We start from the raw sequence: 22373 nt of genomic DNA on the forward strand, positions 1-22373 counted from the left end.
GTGTTGATAGAAGTGGTTTCCTGTTGCAGGTCTTTGTTTTGAGTGACCAGCTTCCCAGATGGCAGAGGCCACATTTCCCCTTCCCTCTTTCTGAGGCCTGTTTCCCTTCTCGTTACCTGCCAATTAGGACTCATTACCCACTGGGGACAGCTGCTTTGGGAGTTAGAAGACCGTGACTACAGGGCTGAGTGTCTTGTGGCAGTAAATGTAAGACATCATTGCTCTTGCTGTACTGTTCTCACAAGGAGAACAGAGGGCTTGCTCAGCTGAATCCAGCTGGGGTCTTTTTACCCCAGTTCCTGTCTCCAAAGAGGCCAAAACCCAGACTTTTTGGAAGACATGGAAGAAACGCTGTTGTGAATAGATGTGGTATAATATCCCTCCCTCTCCTTCATCTGAGTTTATTTTCTAATCTCTGACTCCTGAATAAAAGCCTGAATCATCAAGGATGTCTAAGCTGTCCAAAAGTGTGGGGGTTTTTTAAAATTTGGTCCTCTAAGTAAATAAGGTTTATTTGGATTTGTGTCTACATGTGTGCACACACAGGTATTTTCCTTTACAACTGTAATTTTCAAGCAGCTTGGAATCTTCTGAAAAGCTTTAAGCAAATCTGACTTCTAGTTGAGGTTTTAAATCCAGCCATTGCATCCAAGCTCTGTAAAAATCAGCCACCAGTTAGAGGAAAGGAATCGAACCAGTTGGTGATCTTGCAAACTTGAAGCTGAACCTTACATTCAGCTTTATTAACCAACAAAACATCCAGAGTCCCTGAAATGCCAGGTTGAAGAAAACTAGCATATACTACAACCACGATTGATGCAATGAACTGTTAGCATAAGGTATTCCTAGGTACCAAAGCCAAAAGGCTTTTCTGTGTATCTCAAGGCAGAATTTCTCTCCATTATTCCATCAGAAAAGACCCTTTCTCACAGTTAAGATGGGGCATCTCTTTTTCAGGAGACATACACTCTGCTTTTCCAGATGGAGAATAGTCTGTGCCCTGTTCTAAAATTAAGGCACAGACACATGTATATACATCAACACAGGACTGGGTGTGCACCAAAATGCACAGTGCTCCACTGAGTATTTCTATCTGGGGAAACAGTAATTTGATATTTGCACGTGCTGATATCCATATCTGTCTAGATGTTAGTGGACACAAATCATGTATTGTGATTGTGAGAACACTGGTATTCTGAACCAGTCTCTCAGTAAGAGATCCTACCCCAGCATAGTCCAGTTGACGTCAGTGGGGTGGCTTGATTTACATTGCCTGAAATTTTGGGCCCATTTGCTGTGTCTCTAGCTGGTTCATTGCGGCTGCCAATGGTGGGAGAATTTGTATCATTCAGCTGTGGTAGGCATTGAAAAATAGCGTGAAGTACTCAAAAGAAATACAGCACTGGTTTTCCCAGCTTCAGGGTGAGACACAGCAAAGGGAAGATGCAAATGGATGATGTTGTGTTTCTACATGTGTACTAGATTTGCTTGGGTTTGGGTAGCTCTAGACCAGCCCTGGAAATATGATGCATAAAAATCCCTTTTTTTCAGTGATGTGAGACAAGGAGTTCAACTTTAGGTTTGCCTGAGTTGACTATATCAGGGGTCAGCTTGCTCTGTGTGTGACCAAGGCATTGAAGGGCACCTTGAGAACTTGAGGGGAGTGGTAGCTGACTGGAAGGACTCTCCCCACAGTGATGGAATCAGCCTGGGGCAACAAGCTGATTGTCCTGGTGTCTCTTACATGCCTGGAGATAGGGGCAATGAACCCAAGCTGAGGAACAACCATGAAAGGTCAGCAGAACCATGGGGCCACAACTTTGGTGTCAGTGCTGACACAGTCTGGCCTAAAGTGACAAACAACACAGACAGAATCTGAAAGGTCAGAGATGATTGCATATGACCACAGCAGAGTAGGATTCCAAGCAAACAGGATCACCCCAAACATTGATTGAGTGGGTCACCTGCTGATTGCTGGAAAAGCAGTGGAATGCAGAGCATTTTGTCAGTAAAGCAGAAAATGGAGAGAATAAGGTTTTAGGCTAGTGATGACACGTTGCATGCATCCTGGTTCTAAAAAAGGAGCAGTGGCCTTCGTCAGGGCAATACTGAGCCCAGAGGTCCTGGCAGCATCTTTAAAGAAATGTCTACAAATCACAATCAAGAATATTCCCTGATGGCAGAGCTGGAGCATTTCCAGGGCCAAAGAACTTACTCCTTTTGCCTCTGATAGCCAAGTTTCCCTTTCCTCATCTTCCCGCCAATAACAGCAGTTCACCTGGTTGGTGAAAGGTTGGACCAGATGATCCTTGAGGTTCCTTCCAACCTAGAATTCTATGATTTTATGACCTGTAGAGTACAAATGTAGGCCTAACCTGCCTGATTTCAGGTTTTCTTTCACTGTTTTGTTTCCCATTTGCATATAATCATGACCCCAGGGTCCTGTTTCAGTCTCATCTTCTTGCTCCATCTCATAACTTTCCAATATCCTCCTCATTCCAACAAAATTCTTTCCCCTCTGCTTCTTGTTGACACAGTTTTAGTCTCCAAATCAGGATGTGAGCAGGCACTGTTTGTCGTAATCTCTCAACCAACCTCACCCCACCAAGAATCTGTTTTCAAAAAGACAAAAACTCATTAGCTCTTTTATAGCCTTGTTGATGCATGCTGATGGCTGAGTTGTTTCTGAATCTGAAGCGAGTTTCTGGAAGAGCTTTCAACAGTAGAGAATTGAGGTGCTGGGGAGGTTAAATACTGTGAGATATTTTTAGTTTTTTGGGTTTTTTTTTTTTGTGTCTTCTCATAAATAATAATAATCTGCTTTTGTACATGCTGAAACAATCAAGTGTAGCAGGGAGGCTTGGCTGCGATGGAGAGACAAGCAAGTCATTTGTCCTGAGGCAGGAGACAAGGTGTCAAGTTCAAGCATCATCACCATTTGCAGGAGAGCCTGGTGATTACCAAAGTGGATTTTGCACAGGGCAAACAGCAGCAGAAAAAAAAAGACAAATCTAAGATCCAGCCAGGTGATCTGCTATTCCCCACCATAGAGCTCTGCCTCTGACAGACAGAGTACTGGAAGGAAAACTTCGGTGAAGCACTTGTTAAGGAAGCTCTCTGGAACATCTGTCCCTGCGTAAGCCACGTCTGTTGTCTTTATAAACTCTGAGTGTGGTGGCTAACAAAAAAAAAACAACAAAAAAAAAAGGGAATGGTATTTTAAACATCTATTCTGAGACTTACAGATGGAGAGGATGCAAAGATGCAGGAGGAAGGAGAGCAATTCACCCACCTCACTTTCAGTGGCAAGGGTGGGAACCACTCCCTCTGAGCTCATATCCCAGGCTCCCTTTATAGCTAGTGAGGAAAAACAGGCACTTTTAAGGCATGATTCATGTGCCCTGTTTACGTGTCTACTTTAAGAGGAGATAAATCATGCCTGGTACTCCCGTCAACAAAACAACGTCTCTAGTAAACTAAACACTGCTAGTGCCAGGATACCAGTTGGGACTTTTCCTTAGTATTAAATTCCTCTCACCTTCAGCATAGGGTGGCTCCATCCCAGTAGCATAGCAGGGATGGTGCTGACCCATGCCCAGGAATACTCTGAGAAAGCCTAAGCCGACGGTGTGCCAGGGACCAAGCAGACCATTGCCTTGATGCCTGCCCCAGAGCCAGAGGGGTTCCCCAGCAATAACTCATTCACTAATGAACACAAATACCATCTATTTTAAGCAGATCTCCGCTGACGCTGAAGAGAGCCCAAGGTGACTTGTTCCAGTGGAGACATCTGCATTTAGTCAGCTAAATCCTTTCTAAATGTTATTTTAAAAGACTGTTGGCAATTTATACTTGTCTGATACTTTTTTCCAAAACACAGTAACAACTGGGAAGACAAGTGTGAAAGCAAATAGAGGAAAATAATACATGCACAAACACTTACAGATACATGCATTCCACTATGATCCTTGTGCTTTGCACTCCTAAAGGCATATTTAGATAGATTACTTTTAAAAGCATCAAGCCAGATTATCTAGAGAAACGTATTCTGATTTTTCAATGGACCTTTAGGATCCAGCTGTCAGAAGATGCTGTGATTTTCTATTGTTTTTAAACAAGCACTTGAAACTTCCAGTGTCCTGGGACATGTGATGTGACCAGGCTAAGATGGGAAGTGGGCCTTTTAGCTGAAATTTTTCTCACTTAGAATCTCACCCTGGCAGAATTATGTATTTCTTCTTGCTCTCATTTCTCTATTAACTTCAATTTTATCCTGTAATGTGGTTCAGCCCTTTTGCCCAGGTGTTACTTCTCTTGGTAATAAGCCATTTCCCCTTCTAAAGCATATATGCATTGGATCATAACAAACTCAGTTCAGCCACCTTTGTGTTCTGGGCTGTGAGATGAACCCAACTGGCCAACTGCCAGTCATGGTGGCCTTGATGCTTAGTAATGGACAAGTACAGCAACGAAGTTACAGCAGAGGTGGTCCTTCTTCATGACAACATTGTGTCATGGAAGCACCACTCTGCCTCATTTGGAAGCTCTGCCAGGTTGAAGAGGAAGGTGGAAAGCAATCTGCTGCTTCACTAATTAGTTTCTTCTTTACACTCAGCACTGCTGTGCTGTTGATCCAAAGACCATCTTTTATCACCATGATTAAAAGGGGTTGCAGATCTCAAGAGACTGCTGAACCCCAGAGAGAAAAGGAAGCAACATGTTTCTAAGATCTAAGTTCTGAGATCGAACAGGTGGTTGGAATAATTATTTACTAGTACTTCAAACCAGAGAATAACACAGCACATTACTGTACTAACTGCTAATTAAAATTGCAAGCACCCCGCTGAAGTGGCAAGATGCTTTGTAGCAGCTGGTCAGAAGATTTCCCTCAGCATATTTTTTTTCCCAACAGAAAATGGTTTCTTGATGAAATAGGAATGTTCATTGAAAAGCTTTTTTCATAGGAAAAAAAAGTCTTTTTTTTTTTCCCTGTAAAAAACATAAAATCTGTCTTCTTAATTCACAAAAGGCAAAAATTTAAGCCTAGTTAAAAATCCAACCAGAGCCAACCGTATCCTGGGCTGCATCAAAAGGAGCGTGACCAGCAGGTCGAAGGAAGTGATCCTGCCCCTTTATTCTGCTCTCGTGAGACCTCACTTGGAGTATTGTGTGCAATTCTGGTGTCCTCAACATAAAAAGGACATGGAACTGTTGGAACAAGTCCAGAGGAGGGCCACGAGGATGATCAGGGACTGGAGCACCTCCCATATGAAGATTGGCTGAGAAAGTTGGGGCTGTTCAGCCTGGAGAAGAGAAGGCTGCGTGGAGACCTCATAGCAGCCTTCCAGTATCTGAAGGGGGCCTATAGGGATGCTGGGGATGGACTCTTCATTAGGGACTGTAGTGATAGGACAAGGGGTAATGGGTTAAAACTTAAACAGGGGAAGTTTAGATTGGATATAAGGAAGAAATTCTTTCCTGTTAGGGTGGTGAGGCACTGGAATGGGTTGCCCAGGGAGGTTGTGAATGCTCCATCCCTGGCAGTGTTCAAGGCCAGGTTGGACGAGGCCTTGGGTGATATGGTTTAGTGCGAGGTGTCCCTGCCCATGGCAGGGGGGTTGGAACTTGATGATCTTAAGGTCCTTTCCAACCCTAACTATTCTATGATTCTATGAATCAGCTACTGAAGACAGACATATTTGGCTAATATTTGCATGCGTATATTTGTTTTCTATAATGAAAACTCACACAAGTACAAAAAAACAGCAACATTCTTACTGGTGCCAATTCCTTTTCTTGCAAAACTAATTGTTCTTCAACTTGCTCTGTGCTTTTTTCCTTATGGCCAAAATCCACAGTCCCACCAGTAAAGGAAAACAAAGAAAGACCCCAGAGTCCTGGCAACAAGTCCTGTGTGTGTTAGAGCATTTTACCTAGATCCAAACCAGTGATCCCTTATGAACTAGCCTTCTAGCTCCTAGGAATGATATAATACTTCAACATCCTTTTGGTAGGGTTTTCTCTTGGGAATCTTTTCTAAAGTTGCCACCATGTAGTGCTTAGGATTGCTGCTGAAGGTGAAAGAACATGCCAGTGTTAATACTGTTATTGACGTTTTTGTGTTGGAAAGAGTCTGAGGATGCAAAGAATATGAGAAACTTTGCACAGTATTCACGAAGACACCCAAAGTGTGGGAAGCTTTCTGCATCCTTATAGATAATGGAGATCTTATTCATGCTGTCCATGTATGTGAGGCACTATTTAGGTTCACCTAAAAATAGACATGAGGAGGAAGAGAACTTTTCTCAAATCCAGACTTATGTCACTGCCTTGTTTCTCAAGTCCCTTCCACCGTTTTTGGAAACCTATAACAATCCCTTATTTTTACCTACTTTTATTGCTTTAACTTTTGTCTACTGTATAATTTTACACCGTTGCTTACTTAAGATCCATCATGTTTGCCCACTGGGGCTTATACAGCAGGGTATATTATTTCTTCTGATAACCTACCTTACCCCACTTCTTGTGCTTTTCATGGAGATCTGCCTAAGCCTGATTTTGCCTCTGTTTATGGTTAGTCTGGAGCATCACCGTCCACTGAAATCAGTCACTTGTGTCATAGATGGGTCAAATGAGCATCGACTCATGGAGCAAAGGCATCACACAATCTGCAGACAGGGCTGAGAACAGACATACCTATGAGGCAAAGGTGCCCAGGGACATCTCTCTTGTGTCTCAGCAAAAGATGAAAGGTATTTTCTGAGCAAATTCAACAGAAAGACAAATAAAGACATCTAGAACACTTCAAAGGTTTACCAAACTAAGGAATTTGTTGTTACAAGAGAGGTATGGAAACCAAGAGCTGCAGTCAGACCCAGGGAAGTGGACATTTGAAGAGATAGCAAGTATTTCCAATATTACCACTAAAAACAGCAAATTGGAGTGGAGGGAACTAGGGTTGGAGAGAATCTTTAACCTCAGCCTGCAAGTTTCTAATGATGAGGGGGTGGAAACCATCTGTTGAAAATATCTACCCCAGAATGACAATTTCACATTATCTCTCAGTTTTCCCAAAAACTGCAGGTAGCTTCCAGTTTTATCCACTCTTCAGTGATCTCTATACTCCTAGCTGGCCTAGTTTGCCATGCTGGAGTGCAAGGCTGAGGAGTGCCTGGACAGGCCAAGAGTCCATCACACCCAGCCTGCTGCCTTGATCTGGATCTGCTCTATCCATCTGGGTAGACTTCAGAACAGGGAGAGAAGAGGCTGTCTCTCTTCCCCAGGCAACGTCTGACTATCACAAATCATTACAGCTAAATAAACAGCATCACATTTTAGTCCAACAGAGAAGCGCACATAAGCCCAGGCATTACCGAGACCCCAATTTAGGATGCCATTCAATGCAAATAGGCCTGATGGCTCAGTGCCTGCAACTACAAGCAAGTACTGAGAGCTCACCAGTGGGTAGTGAGAGTATGGCGATGTCATGGAGGAAGACCAATGTGTTGGAGCTGCACTGGGGCTGGAGAATAGTGTGGGAAAACCCAGAGGGGCAAGACATGTCAAGACTGTAATAATAATATGGTTTACTGCTATGACCTGTTTTAACTCTTATTTTCTGCCAGAGTGAGTAAATGCTGTGGGTCTCACGCACACAAAAAAACAAACAAAAAAAACCAAACCCAAAAAAAAAAAACAAAACCACCAAAACCCAGGATCTCCTTGGAGATCTTGGCACAAGCTAGGAGCTCTTTTCTGCACTTTTCCAGGGAACAGGCTGGACCAGTTATGGTGTAGGCTACTCTGCTGGGAGATCATAGAATCATAGAATGGTTTAGGTTAGAAGGGACCTTAAAGATCATCTGGTTCCAACCCTCCTTCCACAGTCAGGGACACCTTTTACTAGACCAGCTTTTGCTGACATTACTTCTAATCTCCTACAGAGATAACACACCTTCAAACTAAAAACAGGTGTTTGGGTTGTTTTGGTTTTTTTATTGCTACTAGAAACTACCTTGTTTTGAAGGAGTTTTGCTGTCACAGTGAATACATTGTAGACAAGAGAAACCTGGTTTTCCTGGAAAGCTGCGTACCATGAGAGTGCTCTGCAGCTGCTCTCCAGGAATGACAGCTTGTTGGTGTCAGCATCCTCTGGTGCAACAGCTACAGGATCTGTAAGGCTTTGACTGCTTGAGCAGTTGTGTTTTGCTGTCTGTTCTTATCGCACTGACTCACAACAAGCAGGACCAGCCCATTTCTGTCTTCTCCAGCAGGTAATTGTCCACATGCTAAAGGCATCAGCCTAGTCTAATGGTTTGGCTGAATATTCAGCAAGTCCTGGGCACGCATCTAGGCTCCCAGACAAATGGGAGGAAATTTCCTTCAGGAAAAAAAATAATAAATATACGGGGAATTCACATTTCCAGAAACCTGAATGCGGGCTGGAAAGTTTCCTCTGTTCCTGCAACAGCTTTCTCCCACCATCCTAGGACTAGGACCCAGAATGGATCCATGCTCCCAGGACCTCCTGGAGTCCTAAGAAATCTATACTCCTGCATTCACAGAACTGTTTCCAGCTCTCTGTTTTCAGGTCCCAGATATTTGCAAGATATGCTGAGATGACTTTCTTTGCTGGCTGTGGGGTTTTTTTCTAGGGACCTTTGCTTCCAGAGATGCTAACAGAAGATACTGCCAGGTATTGTGATAGGCAGTCTGTTAGTCATCTACATAAAAATGTGACTTACATACATACATACATACTGTTACATACAGTAATTTCAGTATGAGATCTTCCTTTTGATTACACCAGATATTCTTTGTGACACATCTTAGGTGGAATAGGAGATGTAGACTTGCTAATGATCATAAAGCCTTCAGGAATCCACTAAGATAAAATGTTTGAAGTGCACAGACATTCAATGATTTTCCTAAAGCTATAAAAGAAGACAGTGTCAGAGAAGGGGTTTCACCCCTGCTGTACAGTGGGGAAAAGAAGGGAAGCTCACCCAGCATAGCAAGGAATAGAAACCAAGTTTCCGGTGTTCTAGTGTAGGACAGTCCTCAATGGATAGGCCTAATTCACCCTGTGCACATCTGCTGTGACACTCTCAGTCCCAGTGATGAAGGGCAAGTGCACTGTGATGGCACAGGGGCTGATTCCCTCAGGAGCCTTCTCCACATGCTGCACTCTCTGCAAAGCCTCCTAGGACAATGAAGCAGATGATGTATTACTGCAGAAAAAGCTGGGAAGACCTGAGAGTGCCTCTAATGTGACTGCGGAGGAGAGCCAAATCCTTGTGTACTCTGCACAGCTTTCCTGGCACCAGCCAAGGAATGCTGGCATGCCAGCTCCTCCAGAGCTATTAGTGGTGCTGTGTGCTCCAGGGCTGCAGAGAATACATGCACTGTGTTGCAGCCGCCCTGGAGATCCCACTAGGGCACACTCTTCCATGCCACCCGCCTCAGAGCTCTACTGCACCAGGGCAGGGCTAGGGTTTCAGCCCTGAGGATGGGAGTGGTTTTGGCTGGCCAGAGATTCAGGTCCTCTCCAATTCTTGCAGCCCTCCTCCCCTCCCAACCTCCCCTTCCTGCTCTGAAGGTTTGTTTGCGCTTGCCTACGTGCAGCTGAGGAGAAGTTCAGGCTAGCATCAAAGCAACAGGATTATGTGCAGCCTGTCTTGAAGGGCTGGCCACCCCAAACACCCTGCACAAACCACAGCAATTCACATGCCCTCTCCTACTAGGAGTCTGTAGCTTGTACTGGCTCTCCCCAAGGCCATTTAGATACTACTGGACCTGAATCCACAACACTATCTAAAGTCTCAGCATTCCTCTAGGTACCTGCAGACCTTGGTTCCACTGTAGCTCTGAACCCGTGTCTTGTGAGAAGAACTTACAGTGAGGGGTGAGTCTCCATGTACCAAAGATATTTTCAACAGAGGCCAAATCAGCCTAGCCCAGACTTTACAGCTTCCTGCTTTTGGACCCTGCAGTTCTGAATTCAACCCTGAAAAATCAGTGGCTACTGCTATAAGTTTATGTATAAACTGGAAAAGTTCCTGAGTCTGGGTTCATGACTGTCTTAGAAACTAAATGCCAAGCATCATTCCTTGGATGCTTTTCACCTGAGGGAAAGAGCCCTCTCCCTAGCTCAGCCATTGTGCATCAGGCATCATTCCCACATGATAGTTTGAATGCAGCCATTCTTTCTTAGAAAGTGCAAGATTTTGACAGCAAGGATGTGGATTGTCCCATGCACCTCAGGGGCAGAGGATGGTGCAGGACAGTTTGCTTCACCACACAGACACATAGCATCTTTTCTAAGTGCAATTGTCTGCCACTTGGTTGAAAGAACACCTCTGCCCTAGACAACATCCGTAATCAGTATCCTTCCTGTGGCTGCACAGATACTCAGACACATGGGTAGCCAACAGCCAAGCCTTAACAGGCCCACTTATTTGGGTGATATTTAGTTTGAGAGGTGATCTCTTGCCCTCTGGAAATGCTTAATTCTCTGTACTGACCTCTAAGTTTAGGTGATATGAAGACCATTGATGCATACATATGGGACCACATAGTCACAGCAGCCTGACATCTACCGTGCCAGCTGCCCCCACTGACAGCCTATTTTCCTGACCAAATCCATGCTGGCATTTGTCCTTGCTGTGGCTTAACCCTGTGTTGCTATCAGTCACTAGTGCCTGACCTCAGCTGCCAGACATGCTGCTCAGCGTGTCCCACACAGGAGGGTATGTGAAGATGTACCTTAGAGAGAACAAATACTGCTGTTCTGCTGCGAGCTATCTGAGCCACCAAGGTGTCTCTGCTTTTGGCTGTGGCTGCTGGCACACGCAGTGCAGAGGGGAGATGGCATTCAGCCCGTACCTGCCTGGCCCACAGCCTTGGCACAGCATACACAGGGCACAAATTCCTCATCTCTCTGTGGTCCATATGCGGTAGCATCCCACTAGCAGACGTGACCTGGCACAAGTAAATCCCAAACCCTAGTACTGGGGCAGGAGACTGAAGGATGTGGTATTGACCAGTTGCAGCAGAAACATCTCAGGAGCATCCACTAAGCCCCTGTATGGACATCAAAGATGGGAAAAATGAATTTAGCTTCCAGCTGACTTCTTCCTCAAATAGGAGAGAACAGAGGGTTGCACCAAGCCAGCTCCCTGTTGTGTCTCTGATATATCTACGTGTGTCTCTGGCTGAGGCTGGATACATCTGCATGTTTGGCACTGAGAGAGCAAAATGCACACAGGGCTCTGAGAAGAAGGAGGTTAGTCTGACCTAAAGGCTTTGTGGTATCCCAGGTCTCTAAGCTGCAGGGCACAAAAAAGAAATCAATTACAGCCTAGAGCAGCTGCACTGGAAATTCAGTCAAGCCTTTGAGCAAAACAGGCTGATGATTTGCCAATGGAAGGCTATGGAGGAGCAATTCAGACTGCAGAAGCTGTTTTCTTGTTCCCATTGCAAGCAGAGCTCCCCCTGACACCAATGGAAGCGAGCTTAATGTTTTTACAGCTTGTTACCGCTCATTGTAGCTGTCTGCTCTGAAATCTGTCTTTTCCTCTCCTGCCACCACCCCCTCTCCTGGTGAGACATATATTCACGGAAAAGATGGAGGTAGTCAAAACAGATACTGGTAGGAAATGTGAGAAGGCTTGCTGAGCCTGGGAGAAACTGAGGCAGTAAGGCTGTCACTTCCGCTTACTTTTCAAACTCCCAATGATGCAGATGTAGTTACCAAAAAAGCTTAGGTTTGCAAAGGTATGTAGGTACTGAACATATTCAGAGTTCAATACCAAATTAGTAAGACAAGATTATTTGGGACCCCCAGCTGAGGTTCTTTTTTTTCCTCTTGGCAAATGCTATGCCCTGTAGGTGGTTGTGATTTATTAGCATGTGCTCCTAAGTCCTGGCCCTATTCCTTTAAGTGACCTTATAGGTTGCCTGAACTTGGACTTAGCTCCACATCTTATTGGCTGGCAATATTGGGCCATTCTAGACTTAAGAACTATGAGGAACATGGTAGGGCTACAAGGGCAGCTGGGATATAAGGGGATTCCAATGCTGAAGTGGACAAGTCCTCAGTGTAGTACCTTTATATGGAGATCTACTCCATGAAGTCAGCAGACCCTAGAGCATGATGTACTTCAATTTACAGCCTGGCATTGCTCTTTGTCACTCTACCTCTTTTGTCCAGGTCAATCTCCCTTATTTCTAGATGCTCCTCACCACTGTCTTGAGTTTTTCAGTGGTCCAACAGTAGTGTTACAGTTCTATGATATGTTTGCCTTGGGCCACACATTACACTTCAAGCCAGGAGGACTGGCAAAACTCTAAGAACAGTGTTATCCTCCCCACCCCTACACTCCAAAACCATCCAGCATTATTTAGTCAACAGAGTCTTAAATATCTAATTGATCTTCAGGTAAGTAATTCCCACTCTCTGACTTCATATTTAGGACAGATCTGACTCAGGTGCAGAGGAGGGTATTACAACCTCCAGCTCTTGACAGATATTTTGCAAGTCACATACACACACACACGTGCACACACCAATGCAGGAAAAGATTGTTTTGGCTTGATTTGAAAAAGATATTTGTATCTGTGGTATTGGATGAGTATATGCAATATGTTATTTCTATGTGTGAATCTCTATTTTGCCTAATATTGAGCATCTAAAGACTAGTGAGGTGTGACAGTAGCACACCAATTATTAGCACTCATGGATCAAACTCATCAGAGTATTTTTTGCTTGTATTACTACTTAATAGAGGTAGTAATTCTTACTACTTAATAGCAGGTGTTTACTCATAGACCTTGCTTATAATTGTTGCCTTAAATGCCTTTCAATTAGACACTCCACTGGGAGTCTTTCATTCTTCAGCATTAATAATATTGACCTGGTTTCAAACAAGCAATTTGAAATAGAGAAAATCTCATTTCTGTGCAGTTTGGAGTGTTGAGTAAAGACTGTTGGTATCCTCCTCCCAGGCACACACCCATGAGGCATATTGTGCTTTAGAATCCTGGGCTCTTTTGCTGCTGGTGTGAGAAATAAAAGTTAAAAGTACTCTTTCTGTAGAGCTCTCATTTCATGATTTGATACAGATCTTTCTCCTGCACTTCTTATCAGTACTTTCCACTGTGGGAGGATGACAAGGGAATATGTGTCAGAGTCTGTTAAAACAAATCTCTTTGCATCGTTGGCCCAGCTGACTGCAACCATCTGTCTTGTCTGAGGAAAATTCTGAGTACTTGAGCAAAAGACTGAACTTCAACTCCAGGGAGGGTATTCCTAGAAACGATATAAAAAAATAAAAACAACAACAACAAAGAAACAACAAAAAAACCAAACCAGTGTCTGAAGTTTTGAGAACCAGAAGAGAAAACTGAAAGAGGGAATTGGTTTGGGGAGGTGCAAAAGGAGAGACAAAGGGGAAAGAGTTGGACTCTCCCGTGAAGAATCAAGCAAAATGCATCTGTTGCTCTGAGTGATGTCATCTGTCACATAACTGAAACAGACTTTCTTAAATAATTTTGGGACCAGAGGGCCTGTACTCAGATGATCCTCCTTGTATCTGTGATAGGAACGTGGGAACGAGGAAAAAGGTGTCTATTTTAACAAGAGAACCCCTTACGTGCCCCTTTTGGACTCTTGTTTTGCAAGACAAGAAGCACAAAATCATAGAACCATGGAACGGTTTGGGTTGGAAGGGAACTTAAAGCTTATCCAGTTCTAACCTCCTGCCACAAGCAGGGACACCTTCCACTACACCAGGTTGCTCCAAGCACCATCCAAACAGGCCTTGAACACTGCCAGGGATGGGGCAGCCACAACTTCTATAGGAAATCTGTGCCAGGGCCTCACCACCCTCACAGGGAAGAACTTCTTCCTCACATCTCATCTAAATCTCCCCTCTTTCAATTTAAATTAAATGTAAAAAGGAAAAGAAAGGGCAAAAATCAAGCTTCGTATCCTTGATAATTGTGAAACAATCATTGTACATAGCAAGGTATGAAACTAAAACAAACCATCTGCTGTCAAAGTACAAGGCAAATGAGGAAGAGAGAAGCCAGCATTGTAGCTAGGCTTGCATGCTAGGACATGTGGGGGTTTACAGCACATTTCTTTTTCTCATCCCTTGAAGATGAGAGGAAGGAATAGGTGTGAGCAAAGACAAATCAAATCACAATATCAGAGTGACTTCTACTTTATTTCATGGTCATTCAGTATTTCAGCAAGTGAGTGGAACATAGACACAGGGTTCCACCAACAAAGAAGGGAACCTCCAAGTTTCAGGAGGGTCAAGCTCCATATTCAGTAGTCATCAAGGAGCAATCTTGCACCTCTCCAGCAGCTCAGAGAGCACAGACCTGCTTTGCTAGCTTAAGCCTGCAGACCCTGCCTTGGTCTAGGCAGAGGGGACAGTCCTTGAGTTCAGTTGGTCTCAGGCTTGGAAATCCAGCTGAAAAGGTTAGGGTTTGTCTCATTCCACAGAGAGATCTGGAGATATGTGGACCCCTTCAGTTTAGAAGTGAGAAGGATGATAAAGGTCCTCTTCTGTAGCTGTCATGGTATCACTCCATCCCAAAGAAATATTTCCCTATATGGTCATAAATGCATGTGGTCATCCATGTTAATTTCCTCTGGCATGAATTATCATGAATCTGAAAGTTGTGCTTTGCCCAGGTAGATTTTCTTCCCACTCTTCTTGTTCTGTTTGAATGACAAGGCTTCCCCAAGGCAAAGTGAGAGCAAATGGGATTGGAAGGGCATCAAGGAGACCAACTTAGACTTTTACTATTCACCAAGAAACAGTGACAGAATGCAACATTCCCAGTTCTGCCCAGCATCTTTCCCTGACGATGTTTCCTATTTCCATTCACTGGTGTTTCTCTTTTTACAGCAGTCATGGTTGAACTGTGCTGAGACCTGGTCTCTGTTTTTCATGGGCTGAGAGGATGGATTTGTGATTGAGGGCAGGACTATATCCTACTCTTTACAAGGCAATGAAGCGCTCCAAAACAGGGAGGAAAGCTTCTCAAAAGCATATAGACACCTCCTAGACGTGGAAGGTCTGGGTCCGAGGGTAAGATGAAGAGTGGGGACCAGCCAGCTTAGTGAGGACAGCTGTGGGAAGGGCTGAGACAGTCCTGAACACAACATGAGGTTATTCAGCTTTCTGTATCTGCAGTGCAGGGTCCTTGAGACCGGCTAGCCAGAGCAAAGGCATCCTGCTGTTTTGGAGCAGGCCGTGGTTTGGGTGATGTGGTCAAGGGATTAAATCAAAACCACCAACTTCATTTACCCTCTGGGAGACTGGGAAAAGCAGGTAGAGGGCAGAGTAGCTTGTACACTAATATCTCAGTGCTTCCACAGCTTGTGGCTAGAGTCCTATTTCATCAGGATCCACCAAGCTCTTCCTTCCCCTTCACATCAACTCCTTTTCTCCCCATCCTCTTCTTCATCTGGGTGCTTCTTGGGTCTCCACATCCTTTTACCCTTCTGTCTTCAAACTCTCCTGATCTGATTGTCCTATTATGGTGTTTATAAGCTCAGTCTTTAAAAGGAGTAAGATGTCTTTTGAGATTGATTCCCATCCTCTGTTAGTAGGATGAGGTGAGGGGCAGACACACACCTTGCTTCAAGTGGAAGGAAAGCAACACAGAGAGCTCAGCTCAGCTCAGCACTCACCTGCCCAAGCTCTCACAGCTGAATTCCTGCCATGCTGCATCATCGTTATGGGTGATATTGGGTGCCCATGGGCAAGCACAGTAGAGCTCAGGGATAAAAACAGGAGCTCCTGTTAGTCTCACATCTGGTCCCACAACAGGTGGGCAAATCTGATGCTTATTCCCCCAAGACTTACACACTTCGCTGCTGTCATACCCTCACATTAGCATGCACTGAGCAAAGCATCTGCAGATGGCAGAAGAGAAAAGACATCAGTCCCACTGCAGCAGTGCACACAAGCTGCAGATCCAGAAGCATTAGTGGCTTCAGATCTGCTTTCTCCTGCTTGGGCCTGGCCTGTCCGTGAGTCCAGAGTCTCCTGCTACAAAACAACCTGCCTCCTCCCATTCTTTTCACCACTCTGGTGTTCTGAGCAAACCACAGCTCCATAGCTTTTGCGATTAGCTGCTGCCAGTGGATCATGTCTCTGCTGCTTTCACTGCTGTATCTCTGGCTGGGCCAGCTGGTACTTTGGCTTTATTTATTTTTAAATCTTTCCAGCATTAACCTGAAAGGAAATGGGTTTCAAACCACATTATTTCCCACCCCTAATGTTGGAAATAATGCCTATTCAGTTAAATTAAAACCCTCAGGGCAGAACAAGTACCACTCCCAGCTTGCCTCCCTCAGTTAGCTCCTCTTCGCAACAAATTGTCCTGCAATGGTCTTAGTTGTAGTCTTCTTTTTTCTCTATGGTTTTCATGCCAAGGCACTGACAACGTGCAGGCAGAAGCTAAGAAGCGCAGAGGTAGCAGGAAATTAAGAAAGGGAATTAGATTATTTGGGCAGCAGGCAAATCCAGCACTGCCCAAATCAGAAAAGAGTAAACACAGTTTATCTGTATTTACCCTACACTGTTTCTCCACAAGGGAAATGCTGTAAGCCGTTGCTGAAATATGAAGTGCGACACCCTTACAGTCCAAGCACAAGCCCAGAGGAGCTCTTAGAGGGCAAGGGATGTGTTTTGCCTGAAATGCCAGTTTCCAGAGTCAATTGGTGGGGTCACGATCTCCTTCTGAACCCAACAAGGAGTTTTGCTTGCCAGGGAGCACGTGTCCTGAGTGTCTGCAAAAGCCAGCAAGCAAATCCAGCAAATCACAAGCATACCTGTATTTCGCCTGTGAAAAACAGCCAGGCACAGAGCACAGTTAATCACCAGTTGAGCTACAGCCTGACAGATCCTACTTGGCTATAGGACTGGCAGCAGACCCAGTAACAGAGAATGCATAGGGTACATTTTGTCCAAGAGAGCACATACAAATCCCTGGTCCTTCCGTACTTGCCAGGGTTCATCTGGACCTGAATAAACCAGCAGGAGCCAGTGGCCAGGAGATGCAGGTTTCGAGCAAACACTCATTTACAAAATGTAGGAAATCAGAGAAGACAAACTAGGTATCTAAGCTCAATCATAAAATAATCAAGAGAATCCATCCTCTCTCATCTAAAGGAAGGCATTTTCATTTACTAAAAAAAACACCAGGGATCCAAATCTCAGTTCTACACCATCCCATGTTGCAATCCCACTACTGACCAACCTCATGCAATGCCTTGTGTTGCCAGCCACCTCCACACTGACACCTTTTCCTGCTTCTGAACAATTCCCCATTGCCATGAGCTCCTGACTGACACAGTTTTGGCTCAGCCCATGGTGATGGCTACATCAGCTCCTGCCAAAGGCAGATGAATCTCTACTCTATGGCGTTTAGCCATGTACCTTTGTCTGCATGCCTAGCATCAACACTGCATTGTCTCCAGCCCAGCCTGATGCTCTGATATCAGCAGAGGTATGCTCACCTGTAGAAGGTGCAGGTCTCGTGTTAGATTAGATTAATCTTCTAATTCTAACAGCTATTTTGACCCTTACAGAGTTTAGGAGAGGAGTTTTTCCTTCAGCAAGGCTGGAATAAAGCTCTAATTTTACTTCCTTCCCACTCATACCCTCAGCTCAATTGCAGTCTCTGTTGCAGAAAAAGGACATGGTTTATGATCTTCTATTGATTCATTTGGTGTTTCAATTGGACCCTTCATCCAGGCACTGTTAGAGGAGAAACATAAAGAAGTTTTGTTACACTCCCCAAAGATGACTAACTCATGGTCTCTGTGTCCCCACACCAGTCCATCAGGTTCACTCCACAAAAAGGCAGTGATACCATTACACCTTCCAGAGGTGACCACCAAAATCAACAGGGCTGGTTTGGAGTGTGACCTGCATGGTCAGATCCAGCAATGTCCTACCTTGTTCCCCCAGCCTTAGGACCCACCTCTCTTTTCCACCAGCATTGATGCTTTCATTTTCACCTTTTCCTTTTTTTCCCAGTTTCTACTCCTGCCTGCACCCTCTTTCTGCTTCACACCCAGCAATTACCTCGTCTACTGCTGCCCAAGATGGTGATCACCAGCCATCCCTTACCTTGAGCCTGTCAAGCAGCTGTGACGCTCTGATGCTCTCAACCCAGCTATTTGTTGAGATGCTGCCAGGGAAGTTTCACAAAAAGGATAGTGTTATTTCTGAAAATGAGTCCCATAAACAAGGATGAATATGACCTCCCCGTTGAGATTTGGGGTTTACTTTAGCGGCTGGGAGATTAGCCAATGAAATGGAAATACCAGAAAACATTATCATAATACCCCATGGCCTCCTCTGGGGGCAAGGGAAGGGGGGAGTGAGGGGAGGGAAAGCTGAACCAAAACTGATTTAAAAGCCTATAGATAGCATTGTCATTCTACCCTTCTCTGCTTGGCCTGCTTCCTGCTCTGCATTTCTGCTTTCTCTGAAAAAGGGGGAGAAAAAAACACACTTTTTTTTTTTTCCTGGAAAAAAACAGTGCTGGGAAACAGAGAGGTGATAACCATTGAGAAAGAGTAGCAGATGGGCTTTGATTACAAAGCTGGGGAAGCCAGAAAAGAGCCCCATCTCTTCCAGCTGTAGCTAGTCTGAAGTAGCAGGACTGAAGTGTAAAGCTGGCACATATCTGTGAGGTGCCCAGCCTGAATAACTTGTATATAACTTCCAACTTGTATAAACATGATGCACAGGAACTTACACTAAAAAAAAATTATGTGAGGACCCATGAAAAGAAATCTGCTGTCAGTTCTTTTAGAGTGATTAACTTCTGCAGGGGCACAATGACCTTGATCTCATACTTCAAAATAGATGAATCTGGAAGATACACCTACCTGTGACACTACTTCTGACCTACCTCAGATGCTTTTCTTGCTTCTAGAGCTCATGCCAGCTAAAGCTCTGCAATTAAACACCACAGATCTCAGTCTTGTTAATGGTACCAATTACTGCAGTTGTCAGCTGCCTAAAGGGGAAAAAAGGGGGAAGAGGAAAAGGAGAGAGAATCCCCACAGTGGTGGTTTGAGGATGGAATGAATTTCAGCTGATCTGTGTTTCTAAATACTCGGTGACTATAAGGGGAACACTGGGTAGATACTTCAGACTGGTAAATCTTATCCTGAATATTCCCAGTTGGCCAGCAAGGCAGGTACTGTATCAGTAAGTACATATGGTGTTTGCTCTTTTCTGTTGGCTAATCAGTAAGTACAGAATGAAAAACTTAGGGCTGCAGATAAGTAGGCTTATAGCGGGGGGGGGGGGGTTGTTAAAGGTGAGTGAAATATTGAATATGTAAGCCTTTGCAAGTTGTGGTGGCAGTGCTCACCTGAATGAAGCACTTCTAGCACCTCTTAATCTACTGCTTCATGGTCCTGAGCAGCAGGTGTAGAGAATGCAGCTTGTGCTGAGCATGTAAAATCAGACCAAACCCTGGATGTATGTTTATGTTTCTGCATGCTCAGAATGCACAAGCTTTCTTTGGATTTAGAAAAACAGCCTATAGGTTTATATGAAAACAGCCTTATTCAGTCAATCTTCTGTCCAAACAGACAATCCTTAGAAGCTGCTGGTTTAGGATGCTTAGAGAGACAGCTTTTACAGATGTCATTTCCCAGCTTTTGGTGATCAGCAGTTTAAGATTGCTGATCACTGAAAATTTCTGCATCAAAAAATTTGCATCCAAGCTACAGTTTTTAACAGCTACTGATGAATACTTTTCTTTATTAATTTGTCTAATCCTGTTTTGAATCCACTGTTATGATTGGCTCACATGCATTTTCCTATTCCTTTTAGACCTTCTTCTCTTCATCTTGTGCCTCCCAGGTTTCAAATTCTGCAAATCTGTGACTAATCAGCTTTGCACCGTTGAGCGTCTTACAGACATATCTCTGGCCACATTTCTCCCAACCCAAGGGATCTAAATCTACTCCAAAGTAGTGACTGCTTCACTAGCATCAGCTCCCACTTGTTATGAATACCTGAAGCCTGTACCTCAGCACATCTGAAAATGAAGCCACTTATTTCTCTGCCTAGGAACATTCAGATTCTAAGAAGTTGGCATTCATGATTGCTAATTACTTTAGCAAGGATGTCCCACAGTATTTCTGGATCAGGTGTTGAGACTGTTCATTAAAGAGGAAGTTTAATATCATAAGTTCATCTGTGTTGTAAAGAAAATATTCTTGTGGGTATCTTTTGACTTTTGACAGCCAGGATGAGTAAGGCAGCATTGCGTTAAGATTGGACTATCCAGAGCAAGAAAATCAGATGCATGGGAAAAAGTGGTATTGAACAGTCAAAAGTGTTTTAGTAGGCAACAAGTCCAAAGCCGCTCTATGGTTTTCAGCTGTGATTCTTTGCTCTATCCTAACTCCTGTCCCTTGAACCAAAGTCTGTCATTTTGGTATCTCATCTGGCAGCATATGGCTCAATCCTCTGCCCCTGGAGAGCTTAGAGCTTGGCTAATGCATTGATATGCCTTAGAAGAAGGTTTAACAGGGGATAGAGGCAGGGGCCACGGAAATGTTTTGAGGGCTAGAGCACTTCTAAGGAGACAAGCTGAGGAAGCTGGGGTTGTTCATCCTGGAGAGAAGGCTCCAGGGAGACTTTAGAGCAGTGCCTAAAGGAGCCAACAAGAAAGCTGGAGAGGGGCTTTTGACAAAGTCAGGTAGGGACAGGACAAGGGGAAATGGCTTTAAACTGACAGAGGGGAGACTGAGATGAGATCTGAGGAATAAATTCCTCACTATGAGGGTGGTGAGACATTAGAGCAGGTTGCCCAGTGAAGTTGTGGATGCTCCATCATTAGAAGTGCTCAAGGTCAGGTTGGATGGGGCTTTGAGCAGCCTGGTCTAGTGGAAGGTGTCCCTGCCCATGGCAGGGTGATTGGAACCAGATGGTTCTTAAAGTCCCTTTTCAACTCAAACCATTCTATGATTCAGGACCAAAGGAGCAGCATTGCCAGGCTGCATAGTTTTCCTAAGTCTCTTGGGAATAGGTGTCTCCTTCAAGTTGCAGGACCGAATGAAAACCTATTCTTGTTCATATAGCTGTTTACACACATGTTTTAGCCTTTTTGACCCAGGAGAAACACAGACAGATAGGTCCTAAACATGCCTCTTAGCATTTGAACAAGTTCTGGGGGAGAGAGAATGGGGAGTTGTGTTTGGTTTTGTTGGTTTTTTAAGGGTCTGGCAGGTTTTCTAAATTTAAGACTAGTAACCAGGGCTCAGGAAAGCTGAGGAGCCTTTGGGTCCTGAGGGTTGGGGTCAGAGCTCTGTCCCAGCCATTCTGCCCAGTTCCAACAGAGCTCGGTGACTTTATCTCCCTTTCTGGGAAATAAAACTTATTTTCTGTCCTGGCCTGGAGACCATATGTCCTTCTGGCTGGGAGCAGCACTATTCTCAAAGCACAGCCAAAGGAGCCTGAGTATTAAGCATGCAAAAGATGAATCATTTGAAATGCCTAAGGTCAGATTCTACTCTGGCCACTGTAAATCCAGACTTTAACTCCCCCAGCTTTGGTGGAATCACTCAGGGTTTGTGCAGATATAAATGACAGCAGAATTTGACCTAGAGGCTTCATGTTTCTAATAAGAGTTTAAATGTGGGATGTTGCCTTAAATATGGACAGGCCAAACATCTGGGAAAGGATGGCTTGGTTTTGCATTAATGTTAATGCAGTTCTGAAGCCAACTCCCACTTCTGGAGGATTTTTAGTGTGGATTTTTTCCAAGGACATGAAAAACTAACTTCTGTTTTACTCAGAGTCCCCTTATCAGATCTAGCTATCCATCTGTGTGTCCACTGCTGCACCAGCTGCTCAAACATCCCCCATCCCGCTCCATAGGAGCGCTCTGGGAAATTGAATCTGAATTTACTTCTAAGCTGGATTTCATTAACCCTCGTTATGTCATTTGTAATAAGTCTTGCTCAAGAACTGATTTGCCTTCAGCTGTTTTATCTTACTTGCTTTCCAAAATGAATTAACTTGAGTGAACTAACCTTAATTCTGAATAGCAGTATTTTGGGGGAGTACAGCAAAATGTCATAACCCTCCTTCAGTCTGTGCTTCAGAGGAACTGAAATGAGCAGCCAGCTCCATAAGCAGGCTCTACAACCCATCAACAGGTTTCCCTTTCACCTACAGGTCACAGCTGTCTCCACAAGGTTTTGTAATCTTTCCTTTGCCTGCCTGTACTATGCATTGAGGTTTAAGTCTGCTTCATCCATCAGGATGTGAAGCACTACCCTAGGTTTTGCATTGCACGTTTACAGTGGCCAG

General features: G+C 44.4%; 1 protein-coding gene across 2 annotated transcripts in view; it reads left to right on the forward strand.

Moving 5' to 3' along the window:
* The window catches only part of PTH1R (parathyroid hormone 1 receptor), a 111675-nt gene that overhangs the window by 34577 nt on the left and 54725 nt on the right, over nucleotides 1-22373 (forward strand). Inside the window, exon 1 of one of the 2 annotated variants that reach the window (XM_061365795.1) lies at nucleotides 19111-19250. The exons of the other annotated variant lie outside the window; for it this stretch is intronic. The gene's annotated coding sequence lies outside the window, so the exon portion shown is untranslated. Of the gene's footprint in view, nucleotides 1-19110; nucleotides 19251-22373 lie in introns of those variants that run through there. 2 annotated transcript variants of the gene reach the window in all.

This window comes from Neopsephotus bourkii, unplaced genomic scaffold (genome assembly GCF_033783945.1).
Source record: "Neopsephotus bourkii isolate Nb327-2 ecotype Australia unplaced genomic scaffold, CSIRO-AGI_Nbou_v1 NB_122, whole genome shotgun sequence".
Lineage (NCBI taxonomy): Eukaryota > Metazoa > Chordata > Aves > Psittaciformes > Psittacidae > Neopsephotus > Neopsephotus bourkii.